At 41.5% G+C, this 21,037-nt stretch overlaps 2 pseudogenes; one reads left to right on the forward strand and one right to left on the reverse strand.

Annotated features, from left to right (window-relative positions):
* The first annotated feature begins 3,985 nt into the window (after positions 1 to 3,985).
* Positions 3,986 to 4,630, forward strand: LOC142441403 (elongation factor 1-beta pseudogene; annotated as a pseudogene).
* A 15,458-nt stretch (positions 4,631 to 20,088) lies between these two features.
* LOC142441404 (pseudouridine-5'-phosphatase pseudogene) lies at positions 20,089 to 20,778 on the reverse strand (annotated as a pseudogene).
* Positions 20,779 to 21,037: the final 259 nt, after the last annotated feature.

A 21,037-nucleotide genomic window follows, 5' to 3' on the forward strand; every position in this document is an offset into this window, starting at 1 on the left:
GGCGCCTAATAATTAAACTTGGTGGCAAAAGTTCGTTATTTTTTCCTTTTATTTTTTCGTTTGCATAGTTTTTTCAGTTTTAAACTGTCTGTAGAGGGGACCAAAATGTTGGTTTTCGCCTCCTTTTTATGCATAAATGTCCTTTTGCAACCCTCCCTTGCTGCGTCCTCGCACCAGCTGTTTAATTATACTTGGAGCCTCATTAATCAAGCAGGTAGCACTGTTAATCCCTCCTCTCAAGTCGCCGGCACTCCCCATTGGCCCACCTTCCAAACAGATTTATGCATTCTGGCACTTGGTGCTGACCCAATATGGGGAGTCCCTGATCTTTTTTGGCCACAACAACAGCAGGCACCAGAGCGCCATAGTGACGGAACCACCGGAGGCCCTGTAACAATAGACAAGCAAGAGGCTTTCTTCGTGAGAATAGTTATGGAATTTACGTTTGCCCAGGAACTACCCACCGGCCTCAAAGCACTAACTATAGATGTGGGTATGCCCCACATTATTACTGCGCCTCCTGGGGCTGTGAGACCACCGGGAGCACCCATTGGAAACCGAGCTCCTCCTGGGATTATATTACAGTAAATCAGCCCAAGGGTAACGCCAGCTGCTCACCCCATTATTGTCCTTGCCCACAAAACCAGTGGTGTTTTCCCCTCATCATTTCTTTCACTGAAAAGGGAAGGAGCAGTATACAGGCCTGGAAGTCAACAGGCACAAGCGTAGGGCTTGAGTGGGGCCTTTGCATATATAAAGCTGGGCCAGACATAGGACTTACCTTTAAAATAAAATTAACTAAATCACTTCCCAATGCCCAACATCCAGCCGCTGTTGGCCCCAGTCCAAAGCTCCATGATGGCCATGGCCAAGCCCCTGTACTAAGGCATAATCCGGCTGCTCCTACAAAAAGCCCCCCTATCACCCATTCCTCAGCATTGTTTCAACCTACCCTCCCCGTAGGGCCCCCCTCAACCACGGATCTTTTGTTAGCTGTAGTTAATGCTTCGGTGCACGCCCTTCAAAGATCTAACCTTACCTTTTCAGATAACTGCTGGGTGTGTTATTCCTCCCTTCCCCCTTTTTATGAAGGAGTAGCACATTTTGGCAACCCAGTATTTACCAACTCAACTACTGAGCTTCGATGGGACCCCGAGGAGCAGCAGGGCCTCACTCTCGGGCAGATCTCAGGGGCGGGACTCTGTCTCCTGGGACCACACATGTTGCCACCCAAAGAATTAGTTGATATTTGTAACCAAACCCTTGTAGTGAATGCTTCTTTTACGTACGCTTCTTCTACAAATCATTCCTATTTTGCTTGCTCCTCCGGATTAACCACCTTCATAATCACTGCCACCTTTTTAAAGAATAAGGAATATTGTGTTCAAGTTTTACTTTTGCCCCATTTAACTGTCCACAGCTCCGCAGATTTTTTGCAGTTTTGGGAACAAAAAACACCTCCCCCCTCAAGAGTCAAACGTGAGCCCCTCACTGCACTCAGCTGTGGTCCTCGGCCTCGGAGCCGCTGGGGCAGGTACTGGAATTGCTTCATTGATTACCACCAATCAACAGTACACCCAGTTAAGCGCAGCTATCCACAAAGATCTTCAAGACCTCCAGGTGGGGCTTGCCAATCTCAAAGATTCGGTGAGCTCCCTCGCTGAAGTAGTCTTGCAAAATAGAAGAGGGCTGGATTTGCTTTTCTTACAACAAGGCGGCCTATGTGCCGCCCTTAAGGAAGAATGCTGTTTTTATGTGGACAAGTTAGGATTGGTGGAAAACAATTTGCAAAAGGTCAGAGATAGCTTGGAAAAAAGGAAAAAGGAAAGAGAACAGCAGGAATCGTGGTATGAAAATTGGTTTTCTACTTCCCCTTGGCTTTCCACTTTACTCCCAGCTTGTTGGGACCTCTTGTAGGTCTTATTCTACTTTTAACTTTTGGCCCTTGGGCCTTTGGCAAGTTAACCAGTTTTGTTAAGTCACAGATTGACGCAGCCCTACGCCAAAGCCGGTCTCCGTCCACTACCACCGGATCAACACCCGGGACGCTGATGAAGAGGAATCCTGCGAGGGTGTGTCTCGAGCTACAGAGACCACCGGGCTGCAATTCTCCACCCTTGCCTCCAAGGTCGATCCCTCTCGGTCCTGGCCGAGCAGGGCCTGGAATTGGGCTAAAAGCCATTGATAACATTGTCAGTGCATACAAACATCCGTTTTGTTCCCTCCCCTGTGGCGCGTGACCGGGCCATGTTTGCCCTTATCGGGGTGGCATATTTGATTAAATTGTAAGACCAAGAGCGGCATATTTGTCAAATGTAAGATCCCCGCCTTCAGTGCTGAGTTTGCAGCCAATGACGGGTAAGGACTGGGGGAACTCTTTACCAACCTGAGACAGGCGTTGGCCGCCAAGAGGGCCTCCTAGCCGATGACGGGTAAGGACTGAGTTGCGCCCTAGCCACCTAAGACAGACGGAAGTCCCTGAAGGATGGTCACTGCATGCCGTACCCCCCTTTTAATAATGTAAGGAAGGGGGAGATGTTGGGAACCGGACATAATCAGCCTGACAAAATCGACTCCATACTGTCTGCCCGGCAGGGCTAAAGCCATGTCACCTCAACCTTATCTTATCCTGACACACACCAGATGGCCCACCCTTGTCTGCTCCAGCACCAGACATTCTAACCGTAGATTTGTGTCTGCCTGCCCTGTGTGCTCTAAACCCCCACCCTTCCTTTTTTTAATCTTCCCTTGGAATTCCTTTGTTTGCCTCACCCTTTAAAAAGAGGCTTGTGTAGCAATAAACTGAGACCTTGACAAGAATCTGCTTGCTCTCACTCCTCTCCCTCACCCGTTTCTCTTTCAGGCTGGATCCCCCTCGGAACCCCTCAAAAAACTGAGTCCCGCTGGTCGGGGCCATTAAACCTGGAACAGCCCACCTGGGCCAGGTGATTGCAATTCAGCCAATGGAATTGACCTGGGGTCTTTCACCTTGCCTCCCCCTGGAATCCTTGAAAAGGCAGGAACCAAGAGGGAGAGGGGCTTTGGGGGAGGAAAATTTGGGAGAGACATCTTTGCGTGACCCCGAGCAGTCTCTGCCAGGCTGCATGATCGAAAGGAATCCTATGGTGCCGCGTAAAACCTGAAGCTTCTTTTAACTCTTATTAAATTCACTTGGATCATGAGCCAGGCTTCGGCAAGAATTCTATCTCGTGCGGAGCCAAGGACCAAGGTGTAACTCTAGCCCGGAGAGATCTTACAAGACCAGTCCCTGGAGAAGGACCTCAGACTTAGTGAAGTGGAGGGACAGTGTAAAGAGGAAGCCTGTCAAGGCGATGGATTGACATTGTGGCTGTGACAATGGGTTCATCCATGAGAACAATTGTTCTGTTGAGCATTGGGTTTCTATGGGTCAGAATGGACTCAATGGCACCTAAGAGCAACAACAGGATAAACAGCAAATTCAGTTACTAGCTAACTGGCTGGACACACAACGTATAATTTTCATTTAGTCAATTCTCACTCTTAGTGTCTCTATAAAATGGATTAGAGCTATTCCCTAGAATTTCTGAGGCTGTAAATCTTTACAGAAGGAGGAAAACTCTCCTTTATCTCTCAGTGCCTGATGGGTTTGAACCTCAACCTTGCAACTCGGAGCCTAATTTTTAACCTACCTTGCCACCAGGTATAGTAACTATTTCAGTGAAAGGTTATCTAGCAGAAGAGAAACTATCAAAGAAAGGAAACATAGTATGCATGGTAAAGTAGAAAAACCAGTTAAAAATAATAATAATAAGCTTAATTTAGATGGATTGAAACAATGGTTATGATAATAGGCTGAAGATTGAGCACTGTTTTGTTCTATTATATGTAGGGTCATAAATTGAAACATGCTTAACATTTTTTGTTCCGTCTTTTAGCTTTCTACCCTTTGGTCTGTGGCCCTCTTTTCCTCCGCTGCCACCCACCTCCTGGTACAGCCAACACCATGGGCTTCGGAGACTTGAAGAGCCCTGCTGGCCTTCCAGTGCTCGATGATTACCTGGCCCGCAAGAGCTACCTCGAGGGCTATTGGCCAACCCAAGCAGGTAGGCAGTGTTTGACGCTATCTCCGGTCCTCCACCCGCTGACTTGTACATGCCTTATGTTGGCATAATCACATCAAGTTGTCCGAAAAGGAAAAGGCCAGTTTTCCAGGAGTAAAGAAAGCTTTGGGCAAGTATGACGTGACTCATGTGGAAGACACCACAGAAAGTGGCGCTGCAGACAGTAAGGGTGATGACGACTTTGATCTCTTTGGATCTGAGGACGAGGAGAAAGGTGAAGAACAGTGTGAGTCAAAGAAAGCCAAGAAGCCTGCACTTGCTGCCAAGTCTTCCATCTTCCTAGATGTGAAACTGGGGGATGAGGAGACCGACAGCACCACCTTGGAAGAGTGCGTCAGAAGCATTCAAGCAGATAGCTGGGTCTGGGGCTCTTCCAAGCTCGTTCTGGTGGGGTATGGAATTAAAAAATCTTCAAATACAATGTGTAGTTGAAGGAGATAAAGTTGGCACAGATATGCCCGAAGAACAGATAACTGCTTTTGAAGACTGTGTAATCCATGGGTGTGGCTGCTTTCAACAAGGTCTAGAATCCCTCCTGGATGGTTGCACTTAAATAAACAACGAACAGACAAAAGGAGAGAGAGAGAGAGAGAGAGAGAGAGAGAGAGAGAGAGAGAGAGAGAGAGAGAGAGAGAGAGAGAGAGAGAGAGAGAAACATGCTTTAGGGCAGCTAACAGCAATGTTTCAGAAAGTTCCCCAGGGGTACAGTGGCTAAAACACTCAGTTGCCATCCAAAAGGTGGTTCAAACCGACCAGCATCACTGAGGGAGAATGACATTAAACTTTGATTAGTGTATTGGGCATTCTATGTGGCAATTAAACTCTGTACAGCTGGATATTTCTGGATTAGAATTTACTTGACGGCAATTATAAGAATAGTTCTTGTCTTTATACTTGATTTTCACAGATATGAGAATATCGAAGGATACCGAGGAGCATGAAGTTTTCCTTAAAAGTGGATTATATAAGCAAAGACACATTTATATTCAGTTTTTAAAATTTTTGAAATTTTAAAATTTTTCTCTGATTATTACCCTCTATTTTCTCTGATTATTGCCCTATATTTTTGGGGAACACAATGTAACTATAAAATATGGATTAATTTGTTAGATGGAAACACTGAAAGAAACAGATCACATTGTGGCTCATTGTGATCAAGTAAATGTCTTTTACTCTATGTGAGAATATTTAAATAAATATTACTTTATTTAAATAGTGCCTAAGGATGATCAAAATGAGAAACATTCTCAATAAGATAAATTGATAAAGTGGCTGCAACAATGAGCACACTTTTTCAATTGTTAGGATGGTGAAAAATTGGGTAATATTGCATTCTGTGGTACATAAGATCCCTACCACTTGGAAATAACTTAATGGAACCTAACAATAATAACAATTTTGACAAATAATTTACCAACTACTTCAGCACTTTTGAAAGCTATATTGGATTGAGTAAAGTAGATTGTTATCATTACATGGAAAAAAATGTGTTTGACCGTGTGTAACTTCACTAACTACAAATTCTTTATAGGAAATGATAAGCTGACAAACATGCAAACCTTACACAGGGGCTAAAGCTGTACGCACACACACACATTTTATTTTTCTAACTAGAATAATTTTTGTCTCTATATGAAATTTGACCTTAATACCTTGGTGATTGTTTTCATAGTACAGTTATGCTCCAAGAGAAGTTCACATAAAGAGGTAGTTTCATAAAACATAAACATATTTTCTTACACTAAGAAGTTAAAAGTTCAAATTCAGCATCCTAACTCACCTAACACAAAACAAAACAGAGACCTAAAACTCACTGACATCGAGTCAATGCCCACTCCAAGTGACTCTATAACCCAGAGTAGAACTTCCCCCTGAGTTTCTGACACTGTCCCTCTTTATTTATATTCATTCTGTGGACTTCCATTGAGTGCATGGAAACTATGTGTATTTATAATAACAATAAAATGAATAGCTACAGGGGCTGCTTATGTACAGCAACAAAAAGACTTAAGAACATGGGTCAAATGAATAAAAGGGGCTCAAAAGATTATCTTGCAAGAAGTCACAGAAAATATATTTACAGGTGGCTATTGAAAAGCAATTTAATTATTACTACTATTCTTCAAAATCCATCTAGGGTTTTAGTCAATGCAAGAAGAGATAAGCAAAGCAACATTTATAATGTGAGGGAAATTATTTGAACTTGACTATGTACAATATCCAATAAAATAAAAAGAAAGCAATCATTTACACTATTTAAAGATCTAAATACATGTAGACTGATCTATATGAAGGTGAGTAAAAATGTATTTCTACTTAGATTTCAGTTCATCCATGTTAATTCCAAACCAAGAAGGTTCAATCAAAACAAAGACTTCTGAGTGGATCAGCTAGACCAGTTCACAGCACGACAGACTGCTTTGTGGGATTCTAAAGTGATGACCCTGACCATTTCTTAAAGGGCACAGTACAATTGCAGCATTTGTTTGGAAGAAGGTTTAAGAGAACGAAAACTTCCTTCATGAGATGAAGGCTAAGGAAGTTGGGCTGAGGAACTGTTTTTTTCTTTTCTTTTTCTCATGACAATACACCTGTTTATTCTTCCAGGGTAGCACGGTTTCCTACAAGAATTTCATTGGGCAATCTTACCTCATATACTCTGCATCCCTGACCTTGACCTTTCAGACTTCTTTTTGTTCCCCAATCTTGAAACTTATTGAAAAGAAACACAATTTGATTCCCTCAAAAATGTCAAAACTGTCATTTGGTGTTTGTCAATTGAATGGTGTGGAAAGCCAGCTGTTGTCCTCGCAGATCACACACAGCCTCCTGTGTAAGTGCTGCAGCCCCGGGGCTCCTCCTCTTCCAGCTCCTTCCAGGGAAGAGCCTGGCGCCCTTGTGTGATCTCTTTGTGACACTGAGTCTGTCTTTTCACATCGATGTGTACTCACTACTTGCTTACTTAATCCGTTTTATTTCTAAAAAAAAAAAAAAGTTGACTGAAGACATACCATACACTAACCCAGGCACATAAATACGACAAAGAAAACATTCCCAAATGAGATTAGAAACACAGGCATAGGGAGTTAAAACCCATAATTTTGGTCAATCAAAATTGTATTAAATGATAGTGGCACTTTGAGGATCAAGGCAACTATCCTCTTCCCTCTCAATAGGAAGTCTGGGGGTAAGCTTGAAAAGATAGAATTACTCTTTTAGGCCAATGCAATCAGCCACAGCCATTAAATTAATTCCTAGATATAAGGACCATTTAGATGGGCCTCTCTGGATCCTCATGCTTTTCCATTTCCAGAGATAACTGGTGGTTCTGAAAGGTTGATATGGTGGTTACAAGCCCAACTCTTAATGCACAGGGCCACAGCCCTCTGTATCGAATGCTCACTGCGGTATAGAAAGCTGCAATCAGAAGTTGCTCAGTGGCCTCAGCTATGGCGGGGGTGCATGTCGGCATGCACCACATACACCAGCAATCCAGCTTCGTGCACCTAGCTGGCCAGGGGGCTTGGCCATCGATAGATTCCCATATGAGACTCTTACAGCACAAAATGGGCTTTTAAAAGAAAGCTTGCCATTTCTGCCACGCTTTTCTTGGGTGAAGGAGGTGCTTGTTATAAAACGTACCCAGTTGTGTGTTGACTGATTCTTAAAAGTAGTACAAGCAGCTTTTAGAGTTACACTGCTTTCACAGTACATCTATTTCGAGAAGTCATGCAACTTGATGCACCATTATTGTTTACCTGAAGATCTTGATCATTCCAATGTTAAATAAGTAAAATTCCATTAGAACTGTGTAAATTTAAAACTAAAAATGCTCTGAAAGTGGTTCACTATTATTATTATAACATATAATCTTTGAACTAAATAAGAAGTCACGTGTCTGAGACACCATTCAACTAATCAGACAGGTCAGTTATGTAGACATGCTTCAAGGAAACATTTGAAAATTTTTGAAGCATTTAAACATGGATTCAAAGGTAACTTTCAAAGCTATTAAGTAGTCAGTTCAGAAATTTAGAGGACATCTTAATAATGCTTGCAATGTGTATTATATTTGCTATCCAATTAATAGATTTTTTTAGGAAATGAAATTACTAATTGGGATATTTTTTAAAGTTTCACATTAAACAAGAAAAACTCTTAAAAAATTTAAATCACACATCTATCAAACTATCCATCTAATAATTTGATCTTGAACATCTTAATTACATAATGTGAAATAAAATGCATAACCTTCCAATAGAAACAATATCTACTTTTAAGGAATTTTCAGACATTTATTTATTCTTCTGAAGTAGAAAATGCTATCCAGATTTCAAAGAAAAAACTTAAAATTATTTAATCATAAGATCTTAAGGTGAATGTTTTTAACATACCTGAAATAGTTATAAGCTTAAGCAATTTGTTTTTTGATTAAGCTAAACATTTGATTTAAGTTACAATAATTAAAGTTATTAATACCAAATCTATTTATGGTAGCTTGTGTTATCAACTTTGCACAAGTTATTTTCTTCCTGTTATTTATCAACTTGCCCTGATTTCTCTGTGGGAAAGTTACTAAATTCACTTTGTAAATACAGTGGTGACACAGTGACTTTAAAGTTAAGCACAAAATACATTTGTCACTGCTGATGTGTTTATATTACACCTGCATTTAAACTGTGACAAACACTTTTGTCTTGAAAACAAAGCCAGGTGAGCTTGAAGCTTGTCTTTTTAACCGCTGAGCCATTAAATTTCTAAAGACTTTAAAGTTTTAAATTATAAACAACTCTCAAGTTTTTCTGGAGTCTAGGAATTAAAATGGGTTGATGTGAAAAGAGAGACATGCAAAGTAGAAAACAATAAAATAAGCTATTTCATTTTTGGTCTTTGTATTGACATTTTCCAAGTAGCACTAGGTGACATTAAATTAGTGAGTTGGCTGTGTAGAAACCATACTGTAGAAACCATTAAAAAAGAGGAAACATATGTATTTCTAATTTATAATAAATAAAAATCCAATTTGATTTCTGATTTCTCCCAATGATGTAAGATATAAATTAGAAGTACCTGATTTGGACATTTTTCAGGGTGCTGCCAGGTGAACACATTCATGCCAAATAAATCAAGAGAGGTAATTTGGAATTGATATTTATTTTTTTTCAAAAAAATAAGAGGAAATATGTAGAACTCAATGTTACAACACTGGAGAGGGTCCTATCAGACTAAGAACTGAAGGAACAAAAAGAAGTGATGCTTCAGCATCAAGGAGCTCGGAATCCCAGACGATGCTGAAACCATTGTAGATATCATGACAAGAGTTAAATGACCACACCAAACTATGTGATTGAGTAGACTCTGACTCACAGGAGACCTATATGATTTTATAAATGGACTCAGCAAATCCTCTACTTCCACTTTATATTTGAATTTAAGGCAGGAAAAGGAAAAATTTGGCAGTCAGGATGCCTCTTTTTTTCCCCCCAAATCGAGTTATACTCTGAACATTAAATATATATATATATATATATATATATATATATATATATATATATATATATATATATATATATATATATATATATATATATATATTAGATATCACCTTGCATTTCATTTGATAGAAATAATGTTACATGGAGACTTATATAAAAGAGAAATTAGGCCTTTTCCATTCTGCAGGTCTCTGTGTCCTCACACCCAGGAGATGGCTCAAGAGAAGCTCAAGATGGGGGGGCTGCGGACCCCATACCAGGCCGCCCCCATGCAGTCCACCGTGATCAACATCCCGAGTGAACCCCACGTGCCTGACCACGTCGTCTGGTCCCTCTTCAACACGCTCTTCCTCAACTGCTGCTGCCTGGGCTTCGTGGCCTATGTCTACTACATGAAGTCTAGGGACCAGAAGATGGTGGGCAACATGATTGGGGCCCAGAGCCATGCGTCCACTGCCAAGTACTTGAACATCTTCTCTATGGTCCTCGGTCTCCTGGAATCCTCATCTTCGTCATTCTTCTCACCCCGGGCACAGTGATGAGTTTCCAAGCCCTGTCGCAGATGATGAGCCAGCAAGGCCACTAGCCACTGCACCATGCTGTGTCCTGAACCTGCTGGATGACCTGACCCCTGGCCTGCCTGCTGCCGCTCCTGTCCACAGCCATTTGTGCATGTATCTCCATCTCTCAGCAAGCTCAATAAGGCACCCTGGTTTGTTAAAAAAAGAGAGAGAGAGAGAGAGAAATTAAGTACTATGATTTTAGGTTTTCAAACGGCATAGGGGCATATTATTCTAAGGTAATATGGTCTTTTCCCAATCCACATACAAACCATGTTAACCAGAGCAGAATGTAATGCTTTGGTAGAGAAAGAAGTGCTAAGTAGAAATTAGATTGACATGAGAGCAAAAATAACAAAGACCCTGGGGACCCTGAGAAAAGACGTAAAAGGAACAGCTGACTGATGTTATTTCATTTGCTAAGCATCCCAGCTCTACTTAAAGAAATAAGATTCTCAAGATTCATGAATATCCTTAAAACATTGCATTTACTTAAGCTGACTTGAAGAAGACTTTTATTGTTTTATGGCCAAAAGTTTCCCAATTTATGGAAAAGTAGACATGGAAAGCAATCCATGTGCAAAATCTGCCAACATGTGCACTATTCTTTAAGTGTATACTCTCACCATCATACGCTCTGGGCATAGACAAAGCTCCGCTCAGTACATGTGTGTATTGCATCTTCCACTATTTTCTCCATTTCAAATGATCAGTAACCTTGTGAAAAAGCCTGAATAAGGAATCTCTTGCTTTAACTATCTAAACATTTAACTAATCGTTAGGCATTTAATGGAAAACAGTCAGCAGCAAAATAGAGATGAATGGGATGTAACAGAGCATGTATACTTATTTTAGTTACATCATGTTCTACTACTTTAATTCCTAATAATTACTCATCCAGTTTCCTTTGTAGGGATTAGTATCTGTGAAACAACACCTAGCTAATGTTACTCATCATTCTCCTAATCGAGTTCTTCATTCCCCCCTCTGCTTCCCATGCTTCATTCATGTTGCTGTTGGACCCAATGCATTTTAGATTCAAAGATTGCCCGAGATATCCATGAACTCAATTGTTAACTTATCATATTTAGTATATCTGTTTTCCTGGGTCCCTTTTTCCATAATACTTTTTTGGTCATTCTTCAACTTTAAAAATTGCTTATGAGGATCCTTGTAATCAGTTCCCCCTTTCCAACCCACTCACCCTCCACTCTCCCAGCATCGTCCCTCACACCCTTGGTCCTGAGGGTATCATCCACCCTGGATTCCCTGTACCTCCAACCCTCATATGCACCAGTGTACAGCCTCTGTCCTATCCAGCCCTGCAAGGTAGAATTCGGATCATGGTAGCTGGGGGGAGGAAGCATCCAGGATCCGGGGGAAAGCTGTGTTCTTCATCGATACTACCTCACACCCTAATTAACCCATCTCCTCTCCTAAACCCCTCTATGAGGGGATCTCCATTGGTCGACACTTGGGCCTTGGGTCTCCACTCTGCACTTCCCCCTTCATTTAATATGATATATATATATATACATATATATACATACATATATACATATACACATATATACACATACATACACACACTTATATCTTTTTTTTTTTTTGCATGATGCCTTATACCTGGTCCCTTGGGCACCTCGTGATCGCACTGGCCGGTGTGCTTCTTCCATGTGGGCTTATTTGCTTCTGAGCTAGATGGCCGCTTGTTCACCTTCAAGCCTTTAAGACCCCAGACACTATCTCTTTTGATAGCCGGGCACCATCAGCTTTCTTCACCACATTTGCTTATGCACCCATTTGTCTTCAGCGATCCTATCATGGAGGTGTGCAGTCAATATGATTTTTTGTTCTTTGATGCCTGGTAACTGATCCCTTTGGGACCACTCGCTCACTCAGGCTGGTGTATTCTTCCATGTGGACTTTGTTGCTTCTGAGCTAGATGGCCGCTTGTTTATCTTCAAGCCTTTAAGACCCCAGTCACTATCTCTTTTGATAGCCGGGCACCATCAGCTTTCTTCACCACCTTTACTTGTTCACACACTTTGGCTCCAGCCGTTGTGTCGGGAGAGTGAGCATCATAGAGGGTGAGTGGGTTGGAAAGGGGGAACTGATTACAAGGATCCACATGTGACCTCTTCCCTGGGAGAGGGACAGCAGAGAAGGGGGGAAGGGAGACTCCGGATAGGGCAAGATATGACAAAACAACGATGTATAAATTACCAAGGGCATATGAGGGAGGGGGGAATGGGGAGGGAGGAGGGGAAAAAAAGAGGACCTGATGCAAGGGGCTTAAGTGGAGAGCAAATGCCTTGAGAATGATTGGGGCAGGTAATGTATGGATGTGCTTTATACAATTGATGTATGTATATGTATGGTTTGTGGTAAGAGTTGCATGAGTCCCTAATAAAATGTAAAAGAAGAAAAGAGAAAAAAATGATTAGGGCAAAGACTGTACAGATGTGCTTTATACAATTGATGTATGTATATATATGAACTGTGAAAAGAATTGTATGAGCCCCAATAAATTGTTAAAATTAAAAAAAAAAAGAAAATAATATTGACAAAATAGGTAAAAATATGTTTGATATAATTGATGTATGGATTGTTAAAGAGCTGTAAGAACCCTCAATAAAATGTTTTTATAAATATAAAAAAATTGCTTATGAAATGATTAAATTTATTTAAAAAGAAAAGAGCCCAAATATAAATTTGCCTAATAATAGATCAATGTCCTAAGATGACTTTTCAGCATTGAAAAGTGAAGATTTTACTTTGAGGTGTACCTGACCCAAGTTATGATATTTTCAATCGTCTCATATGATGTGAATGTTGGCTATTGAATAAGAAAGACTGGAGAAGAATCTATGCATTTCAATTATGGTGTTGGAAATGAGTTTTGAGAGTAACATGGACTGCCAAAAGGATAAACAATTTGTCTTAGAAGAAGTAGAGTCTTTAACAGTGTCTCATAGAGGCAAGGATTGTTGACTTTGTCTTACATATTTGGAGCATGTTGCTAGCAGAGGCAAATCCCTGGAGAAGGACATGGTGCTTGGTAAGTTGGAGGGTTAATGAAAAGGGGTAAGATCCTCAAGCAGATGATAGCACCAGATGAAACACACAATATGCCTCTGGTTCCTTGAGGCTGCCTCACTCCCCGCTATCATGACCCAGTTCTGAATTTCACTGTGGACTGAACTGGAGTATGTACACAGGTACAGATAAGACACAAGAGCTCATGGCACACATAATCCAGGAAGAGGAATGGGAGTAGTGGTGCCAGGAGGGTACGGGGAAGGTGGGGAGAAGAGGGGAGGAAGGTGGAACTGATCACCATTATATACACCTAACCCCACCACCACCATTGGGGGATTAACAACAGAACTGTGGGGGAAGGGAGATAGTCTGTGTAAGATATGAAAATAATAGTAATTTTTAATTATGGGAGGACATGAGGAGCTTATATCAAGGGCTCAATAGAATACAAAGTTTTAGAAAATAATGAAGGTAACCTATTTACAATATGCTTGATACAATTGATATATGGATTGTTATAAGTGTTGTAAGATGTCCCAATAAAATGGTGTTTTAATAAAAATACACAAAAAACAACAACAAAATACTCCTACAAATCACTCACTCTGACATTGAATAGATGCCAACTCATAGAAACCTAACAAGACAGAGTAGATCTGCCCCTATGGGTTTCTGTGTTAGTCCAGATTGACTAGAGAAACAAATTCATAAACACTCATATGTGTGTAAGAGAGTTTATATCAAAGAGAAATTGTGCATTGAGAAATGATCCTACCCTAATCCAGATCATTGCATAAGTCAGATATTAGCCCACATGTCGGAAACTAATCTTTAATGTCTGCTTCAGACTCATGAAACACATGCAGTGATGCTGAATGCAGGAAGATCACAGACTAGTAGTTAGAAAGTCTAGTGGATCCAGTGGCAATGGAAGCATCTCAGCACCGGCAGAGCTCTCCACGTGGCTCCTTCAGCTCCAGGGCTCTAGCGTAGCTCTAAGTGTCTTTCAACAGGAATGTCTCACAGAGACTGTCTGTCTGTCTTTCCTCCAGTGAGCTATTTATCTCCTAGCACCTCCAAATGAGGTCACCAAGCTGTGACCTGATTGTGACCTGATTGACAAGCTAAAATCCACCCTTTCACTCATTTTACATTTAATTCCTCACCATTGACAAAATGGTTAGTTATTTCCTTACAAATATTCTCTCATTTTTCTCTAGAAATAAGGGGGTAGCTGAGAATGATCACATGACTATCCAAGTAAATGTTTTCTTGTAATTAAATGACAGGACTAGGATCTAACCGGTGAAATGCAGTGAAGATGCTCCAGGTAACTGTATTTCCTGGTCATTAAAAGACACAATGTCATGGGTTTATTTATCTTCTTAACTCATTTCTGTTAAGTCATATGCATATGATGATTAATCTTTATGGCCAATAAAATAAAATGGAAAATAAAATATGAATACAAAATATATAAAATTTGAAAAAACCTAGAAATTGAATGCCACGAAAATATGATGTGAACTCTTATCTATTAAGGTTGAGCTATTTTTTACCTTGTCAAGACATAAAGAACAATTTTAGTGAAAGGTTTTCTGTTTGTTTGCTTTTACCACTTTTTTTTAATACTTTCAATTAGTTTTGATTCCAGGACAACTTAAGTACAACCGAATAAATCACTGACCAGTACTATGCTGCTCTCATAATTAATACTGTGTAGAGGCAATTGTGGCAACCCTGTGTCAATCCATCCTACAGAGCGTCGTCCCCTTTCTTACGCTGACCTTCTTTTATCAAGTCTGATGTCCTTTTCTAGAGACCGGTCTCTTTTGAGAAAATGTCTAAAGTCAGTGAGACATTGAGTAAAATATCTCCACAATTGAGTTTAATGAGAATTCCAGATGAACTTGTTTTAAGATAGAGATATTTGTTCTTCTGGAAGTCCACGCTCTTTTCCATAATCTTCACCAACTCCAAAACTGAAATGCATCAATTCTTTAAAGGTCTTCTTTATTCATTTTCTAGATCTCACATGCATATGAGGTAGTTGAAAATAGCATGTTTTAGATAAGCTATATCTTCTTAGTTTACAAAATGATGTATTGCAGCAGATTAGCATGGATTAGCCCAATGCCATGAATCTTTTGATTACTTGACTGTTGCTTACATGAATGTTGATTGAGAATCCAAGTGAAATGAAACCCTGGAGCCCATCCATCACATCGCCGTTTTTCTTGGTGTCATGGTGTGGTTTTTTGGTCCAGTTATGAGGATTTTGCTGGGGATTTTTTTGTTTGATTTAATTTGCTTTTGTATTACATTAAATTGTAATCTGTACTGAAGGCTGTAGTTCTTGATTTCCATCAGTTAGTGCTCCAAGCGCTCTTGACTTTCATCAAGCATAATTATATTATATACAGATCTCAGTTTGTTAATGAACGATTCTCCAATCCTGCTCTGCTCTTTTCTTCATATATTCCCGTTTCTTGACTTGTTTGCTCAGTAAACAGACTGAAAAAATTGTGATTAAGTAATGAAATCCTGATGCGCACCTTTCTTGATTTTGTAAGCAGTATGAAAAACACAACCTTGATGCATACCTTATTTCACATGATTGCAATAATGGAAGGCGCTTAAAACTGTAAAACACCACTGTCAGATCAAGACATTGTTGAAAATAAGCTATATGATAAAATTTTAATGAAGATGTTTATATCCATTTGCAAATTTGTTAGAAAAGTAAGAAAATGTTCTTTAAGCAAACATCAAGGAAATCAGTCCTACTCCATTTCATTTTTTTGTGAGTACATAAATTTTGATAAAGAAATTAAACAATTAACTAAAGGTAAATAAAAGTATTAACATATATTCATATTTTCGTTTCTAAAATTTAAAAAAATCTTACATGTCTTGGTGTTGGTTTATGAAGTAAACACTAGCTTTATAACACTATGAACAGAATTGTAATTATTGACTTTTATCTATGGAATGATGTGAATACATATCAAAAATTGCAGAGAAATCGCATTTTCAGAAAGCACTTTTTAACAAATTATTTTTATTTTCCAAATATTTTTGAAATTTTCAACATATTCAAATGGGATGGAACAAATGATCTCTTATTTATTCCTAGCATTTGATTAATGCAAATTTAAAAAATTTCACTCTATTTCAATGTTTTAAGAATTTGCTTGGTAGAGCTAAAGCAAATTCTGAAATGTCAAACTCTAAAAGAAAATTCTATATTTGACTATTTTCCAATTATATGTATAAAATAATAATTATTTTACATTTCATTATATTCTGTACATGAATAATGTTCTCTAGGGTAACGTTGTTCAGTTGATGTGTCTGGACACATGTTGTATTAGGTGCCAGGGAGTGAGTTTTCACTAATAACAATGCTCTGCACAAGAGAACTAAGCACTGCCCAAAGTATGTAAAGCAAAACTTACAATCCTTGCTTGTAGGGAGCGTTCTGGCTGTATTTCCATGAAAGATTTATTTGTTCATTTGGCAGTCCATCTTATTTTCATATTCTTCGCCAATATTCAAATGCAGTAATTCTTTTCACATCTTCCTGTTCATCGTCAGTTTTTCATAAACTATATGTTGTTGCTATTAGTTGTTGTCTTAGGCTGGGTTGACTAGAGAAACAAATCCAGAGATACTCAAATCTGTACAAGAGAGAGCTTTATATCCAAAAGCAATTATATAATGAGAAAACCTCTTTTCCCAGTCCATATCAAGTCCTGAAGTTCAATATTAGTCCACATATCTGATATTAGTCCAGAAATTCCTCTACAAATTCATGTTGCCACTTGCAATGAAGTTGAATGTGAGAAGATCACGGACTGGTAGGTGAAAATTCTTGTGGATCCAATGGCAGTGAAAGCATCACAGGGCTGTCTCCGCAGGTCTGCATCTCAGGGCTGACTCAGTTCTCAGCTTAGGTCCACATGGCTTATCTACAGAAAGACAAAGGCAGAGTGTGTTCCGCCTTTAGGGAGAAAGAGATGAAGTGCCCAGAATCCTTATTAGAAGGCCATGCCCCCAAGGAGATATTATCAGGCTGTGACCTGATTGACAGTTTAAACTCCACCCTTTCACTCTTAATGTCCTTACATTGACATGAGATTACGTCCTTGAGCTGGTTACTATCCATAGCAACCCTGTCACAACCGAAGAAAGCACTATCCACTTCTGAGCCATTCTCACAACTGTTCTTACGATTGAGCCCATTGTTGCAACCACTGTGTCAGGCCATCTCATTGAGAGTCTTCCTATTTTTCCCTCCCCCTCTAATTTACCAAGTATGATGTCCTCCTCTAGAGATTGGTCTCTCCTGATAACAAGTCCAAAATATGTGAGATGAAGTCCTTCCAGCCTTGCCTTTGAGGAGAACTCAAGCCATACTTCTGCCAATACAAATTTGTTTGTCCTTTTGGCAGTCCAATGTACTTCATCTGCACCATAATTCAAGCTCATTGATTCTTATTTAGCTGTCTTTATTCAGTATTCACCTTTCACATGCACATATGGCAAATGAAAACGCCATAACTTGGGTCAGGCACACCTTAGACCAGAAGTACCTTTCCTCTTTTGCAACACTCTTAAGATTTCTTACGCAACACATTACCCAATACAGGGCATATTTTGATCTCTTGACTCGCGGGTCCATGAGCATTGATTGCAGATCCAAATAAGCTGACATTCCTGCAACTTCAATCTTTGGTCATTCATTTTGATGTCCCCTATTGGTCTAGTTGTGAGAACTTTGGTTTCTTTAAATTGAATTGTGATCCATATTGAAGGCTGCAGCCCTTGATATTCATGATCAAGTGCTTCCAAGTCCTCATCGCTTTGAGCAAGCAAGACTCTGTCATCGGCATGTCTCAGGTCGATAATAAAGCTTCCTTCAATCCCGGTGCCACATTCTTCATCTAATCCAGTCTCTATGATTATTTGTTCAGCATATAGATTGAGTAAGTAAGTTGGATGATTCAACCCTGTCATACACTTTTCCTGATTTTAAACTATTCTTTGTTTATTCACAAAACAGCCTCTAGATCCATGTTCCCTATGAAAACACTAAAGTGGTTCAGAATTCCTATTCTTCTCAAGGTTATCCAGAGTTTTTTATGGTCCACACAGTTGAATGCGTTGGTATAGTGAGTGAAATACAAGTAAACATTTTCTGATATTCTCTGCTTTCAGCCAAAATCCATAAGATATCAGCAATTGCCTGAACCTTTGATAATTCCCTGTCAATGTACTGCTACAATGGTGGTTGGATTATCTACAGAAAAAATACTTTAATGTGCTATTAATGATATTGTTTTATAAGTTAAAATTCTGTTGGATCACGTTTCTTTGGAATTGGTACAAATATGGATCTCTTCCAGTCAGAGTTGGCCTAGAGATGTCTTCCACATTTCCTGGCACAGAAGAGTGAGTGCTTCCAGTGCTTCATCAGCTTGTTGAAACATTTCAGTTGTTATTTTGTCAATTCCTGGAGCCTTGTTTTGGGCAAAGCTTGTTTCAGCAGTTTAATTTCTTTCTTCAGTATTATTAGTTCTTGCTAATATGCTATCTTCAGAAATGGTTGAGGGTCAACTAGTTATTTTGGGTAATAGTGACTTTGTTCTTTACATTTTCTTTGATGATTCCTTCAGTTTTCAATAGTTTGCTTGAAGTGTCTTTCAATAATGTAGTTCAAGGCTTCAATTTTTTTTATTTAGTTCTTTCAATTTAACATATGCTGACTGTGTTACTTCCTTTGGGTTTCCTCACTCTAAATGGTAGAACATTTTGTTATATTTGATTGTGTCTTCCCTAGCTACTATTTGAAAAGTTTTATTCAGCTCAATGACACCTTGATTTCTTCCATGTGCTTAGCTACTCTATGAATAAGAGCAAGTTTCAGACTCTCTTCCAACATCCACTTTGATCTTTCATTTTGTGGTGTAGTTTTAATGACCATTGTTTTCTTCATGTATAATAGTCTTTAAAAAAATTTTTTTTAACCGTAATCGCCTGCCCACAGCTTTATTGGACCAAGGAAGGGTGGGGCCGGTGAGAAGAGATGAGCCGGCCGGGGGCCCTGGCAGCGCTGGGTAGGGAAACCGAGGCACATCTCCGGGCCACATGCAGCGCAGGTCACTGGTCGAGGGCAGGCCCACATCCCCAGGGGCATGGTACCCCAACACCCCTCTCTTGCCCAGAAGGGCCGCTCAATGCCGGGGTGGTGGGTGGAGGTGCTTGTTAGGGCCCCCCACGAAGGAACTCCCAGGGCCCCTCCTCCACCAGTGTGCTCCCCATCAGCGTATGGAGGCTGGGAGGACAGAGGGCAGGCATGTGCACTGTCCGTGGAGGGGCCAGTGTGGGGGGCGCAGACCAGAATGCTGAGGTAGACAGTGTTCTCAGTGTGGCTCAGGGAGCAGGGAGACCCGGGCGTGGCGTCAGGCCCACAGGGAGGCGGGCAGCCAGGTGCATCTGCGCAGAGCGTGCAACCACTTCGCACGGACTCAGGGCACGGAGATCCCGGGTGGGCAGTGGCTGCTGCGTCAGAAGGATCACCAGGCCTTTCCTCCTCGGCCCTCCCTTGTGGGAACTGCTGGGTCACTGGAGACGGCTTGGAGAACTGGAGGGAAAGCGGATGTCTCAGGGCGGATGGTCTTGGAAACACCCATTGGAAGCTCCCAGGGTGCTTGAGCCCCGTGTGGGCGCCGTCTGCAGGGTGCTCTGTGCAGCCCGTGGCCCGAGGGTGCTGTTTGGTGCCGCCTGACCCACAACTCCGCTACTGTCGGAGGGTGGAGAGGCCTGTCCTCAGGGCGACCCCCAGGGGCTGCAGGGGCGCTGGTCCGCGGCCACCGAGCCGCGCACTCACTCGTAGGGCCGCAGGCCGAAAAGCTCGGGCTGGAAGTCCTGCAGCGAGCTCAGCACCACAGTGGCCTTCCGGGTCAAGGCCCGGTCCAGGTTGGCATCAGGCACCATGACCACCTGCATGCCGGCCGCCAGGGCTGCCTCCACCCCGTTGGGGGCATCTTCGAACACCAGGCACTGGTCGGCACGGGGCGGCGGGGAGAACATGCGGGCGCAGGCCAGGAAGATGTCGGGGCTGGGCTTGCCGCTGGGCACCTGGGGGTCGTCCCCCAGCACCACGTGGTGGAAGCGGCGGAAGAAGTCTCGGTGCCGGCTCGTCTTCTCCTCAAAGGACGCCGTGCCGGAGCTGGTGGCCAGGGCGCAGGGGATGCCATGCTTCTGCAGGTGGCTGATGAGCTTCTCCACACCTGGCAGGAGGGCGGCCATGAGGAACAGCTCCTTCAGCCTGGCCTGGCTCTCCTCCAGCAGCGCCTCCTTGGACACGGGCAGCCGCAGGATGTCGATGATAATCTCGACTGCGTCCAGCGCCTTCTTGCCCATTACCAGGGACTTCACCTCCCAGGACTACGTCTTCCCATGGCGGCCGCATATGTCCTGAAACACCACCGAGTAGAGCCGCTCCGTGTCCAACAGGAGGCCGTTCATGTCAAAGAGCAGGTGGGTGACAGGCCGCGGTGGGGTGCTGCCATCTCAGAGAGGTGGGGGCGGGGAGAGCCGCGTGTGCGCGCCCTTCTCGCACCCCATGTATAATATTCTTGACGTCCTCCCACATCTAATCAGTTCTTCTGCCATTAGTGTGCAATGCAGGCAATCTATACTTAATATGTCCTCTAAATTCAGATAGGATAGAATTAAGATCTTTTCTGGCTCCCAGGAACTTGTTTTAATTTTTTTTCAGATTCAACCTGAACTTACATGTGACCACTTGATGATCTATTTCACAGTTAGC

Source organism: Tenrec ecaudatus, chromosome 2 (assembly GCF_050624435.1).
Source record: "Tenrec ecaudatus isolate mTenEca1 chromosome 2, mTenEca1.hap1, whole genome shotgun sequence".
Classification (NCBI taxonomy): Eukaryota; Metazoa; Chordata; class Mammalia; order Afrosoricida; family Tenrecidae; genus Tenrec; species Tenrec ecaudatus.